Here is a 3,613-nt window from a genome sequence, read left to right on the forward strand (position 1 = left end):
GCATAACTTTTCTGGTGGGAATGTTCCACTGTCGGGTTTTAGAGAAAACCTACACTGTAAATCCCGATTAGATTTGTTTACCAAGAAAAACTCCAATTGCCTAGTTTGCATCAATTCTACCATGTAACCTTGGTAACATAGATGTATGACACACAGCAGCAGTTCCGATAATAATTGTATCCCTCATTTGTCCATGAGTGATCTTTACAGAAAATGTTTCAAAATCAAAACATTTCACTTTCCATCCAAAGGTCATTTACATATTACATTCATTACATACTATAGGCACTAACAAGGTTTAATACAGATTCAAAAAGTATGTTGTCAGGTGTGATATAGTGGGATTAGATTGCAAAATTATAAAAGATGATTTTCCTTTTGATATTTATAATTGCAGTACAACACATAGAGAAAAGAGCAAAACTCGTAATCACATTTCATACAAACCGCTACAAGTTTTGAATTGAAAATCCATCTGCTCTTGCATTGATCTGTGAACTCTTAAGTCTAACTGGGCAGTTATGACTCGAGACAAACATTTCAAACATAGACAAGTGAGCTGTATGTAAAGTGGAAGCCCATTTCAATTGTGGTGCGTGTACTTCTCAGTTCATCATAATGGAGCGAGCTGATGGCTGAGAGGCTCGTACAGCGTCTTATTTATGTGCACGAGTGCTGTGGTGGGAAGGACTTGATATCTTTCTGGAAACCACCCTGATGGACTTAAACATGCAAAGTGGTTCATTAAACTGTTCAACAAACGAGTCCATGAAAGCTTCCGGACTGAACGAGAAATAGGCAATATATGGTTTGGACAAGCCCATTGGTGGAGGCTGGTTTTTCAATATATTTTCAATAAAGCAAGGTCATAAATACTAGCCAAGCTCTCAACAAAAACACAACTGCTTCTCAGTCTTTTTCTGTATATACAACCTGGATTATGTGATGATTCTCACAGCAAAAACAGATGGATTTCATTCCAAGGAAAGCGGTGTCATCCGAATTCCTTCAAAATGTTTTTGTCGGGCACTTCCCTCTATGTTCCAATGAAAGACAAACATTTAGACAATTTTAGAATAGAAATTTAGACATTTAGAAAGACAAGACATTTAACATTTAGTGAAATAAAATGAACCCATATATATCAATGTTCATCTAAAATAGTGCTCAAGGATAATTTCTGAATGCAAAACTGGAATCCTCCGCTCCAGCAGTGGGCGCTGTCTCACTTGTTCAAGTCCCAGATTCCTCCCCTACGTTTGTTATCAGCCTTCAGACTGCTTCATTTAAACAGTACTTTCAGCTTACCCTTTTATACATACATTTCACGCCACAATTCTAAACATATTAAACATTATTCTATGTTCCAGCATATCAGCTGGATAACAGTGTTTTGTTATTTTTACTGTACATTGTTGCAGTGGAACTTGTTCATCGTTGATCCTTTATCATGAGCTCAAATAAACTAAACTCAACAAACTGAAGCGTTTTCTATAGTAATCCAAACTAATTATAATGCATTTGTTTTTGTCTTTCCAGGTTGAAACACGGTTCACCAGCCACAAATCACAAAGCTGTCAAATAAAAATGAATATATTTTAAGTACGTCAGTATTATTACAGTGATAGCTCAATGAAATTGTAGTAGTTCGGAACGGTGCTTGGATGCAAAAATCCATATACTTTTCATCTTCCAAGTCATTTTATTACATTCATATAAAAGGTCTAGAATCTAGACTCTAGACTGCAAATAAGTGCAGATATGTAATTGGAATGGCTTTGATAAGATGTAGTGATCTGGTATTCTTCAATATCATCAAAAGCATTATACAAATAACATATGTGTTTGTAAAACACAACCATAGTATGCTAAATTAAACATGTTTTAATGTTTTTTCCTTATCATTCACCCACTCAAAGTTGTACTGAGTTTGAGTCTTTATTCAAGACACCAATGCTCCAAAAAATCCTGTTTTCCACCAAACCCCATCCACACCCACTGCCCTGTACTTACTTCATGCTTAAATGTTTTTGCCTCCTTTTTGTGTCTTTTATTAGGTATTTTTGGATCAATATTGTGATTTAAAATGCCAAAAATATAAAATAATAAACCGTGGGTGCTAAAGATTATAACTATCTGGCATGTCGTCTTTAATTCCCTACTTTTTACTTTACTCAATAAACATCAAATATATCTATTGTTTATCAAGTATAGCTGAAGCTTCTTTTTCTGTGTATTTTGTGCTTTCATTGTGCAGCGCTCTATAAAAGTCTATTATGTCTGGTCCGACTGAATCATTGGTCTCTCTGTGGGGGGACGATCACGGCGGGGGGAAGATAACTAACCCAGACGATCTCACAGTATCACGGCTTAATTTACTTTACTGGGGAATATTTGGTGGTAATGTAACTTAAATAGGCCATTGTGGAGCAAACGGCAGCCTTTTATATGGCACATAAAATCATGGAAAGTCACCAAAAAAGCAGATTGGCACTTAAGCAGACTGTACATCTTCAAATGGTTTCTGAATGAATTACCACAAATGCTTTCCCATAAAGCCTCTGCCCTGACTGTTTGGGTTGTGAGTGTGCATTTAAAAGATCATCAGAAAAAAGACCCCAGATCTTTATTGTTATTAATGTAGAACATATATGAAGAGCTACGTCTTATAAACAACATTTGATGTAACATCGTGTGTAGCTGAAATTGCGTGTAGCTGAAACATACACTTTGTACAGACATTTTGAATGGCCGATTAGTTTCTTGCCATTTCCAACAATTGAACCTGTAGGTGCCTCGTCTAAATGAATAAAGTACAAACAGCTCTGACTGGTGGACTCAAATTCATCTCCTTTGGGGAGTTTTTGTGTTGTCAAATAATACTAAATCATGTTATTTGTAAAACCCCTACAATTTAGTTAAAGGTGGTATGGACGATCATTTATCATATTTCCTCGTGGCGTGGATAAATCATTTGTCCTGCCACGTATCAATCATAAAACGCACCTACCGCTCACCTGCAGCCGCGTCAGGCTCGTCCCCACGTTTCCACGTGCCTAAGCGCATGGATCTATCATAATATAGGTCCCTCAGTGTACGGGGCAAAATGAAGACGGAGAAAGACCGTTCGAGCTGACGCAGAAGTGGACAGAAATCTACGGGAGATGAGCGATGCGATGCGCTTCGTTGCACTAATAAACAAACGCACGTGTGTGTTGTATCAGTCCGCACGGGGGAGTGCGCATGCGCACTTCCGCCTGCGTTCTCAAATCGCCGAAAAATCATCCATACCGCCTTTAAACACAGATAAATGCATCTACTGTGTCACCTCTCTTGGGCTTATATTCCTGTGATGTGGGAGGTCGGAGGTCTGTTATATTTAAGGAGGAGGCTTCTTCATGAAGGACATCAAATCCTGTCAATCAACCCCAACTGTGGAAACACACTGTTGAACAGACGTGAAATACAAGTTGACAAACTTGTGTAAATCGTATCAGAATTCCAAGCATTTGCTTGAGTACTTATGTTGTGGGAATGCTTGCTACAGTCCTTTTTATGAGGAAAAACACATCATATTTTGCTATATATGTAGAAGAATAAAGAGACATTTGTT

This window comes from Eucyclogobius newberryi, unplaced genomic scaffold (genome assembly GCF_026437365.1).
Source record: "Eucyclogobius newberryi isolate DKJ021-1_F unplaced genomic scaffold, fEucNew1.0.hap1 SCAF_2, whole genome shotgun sequence".
NCBI lineage: Eukaryota > Metazoa > Chordata > Actinopteri > Gobiiformes > Gobiidae > Eucyclogobius > Eucyclogobius newberryi.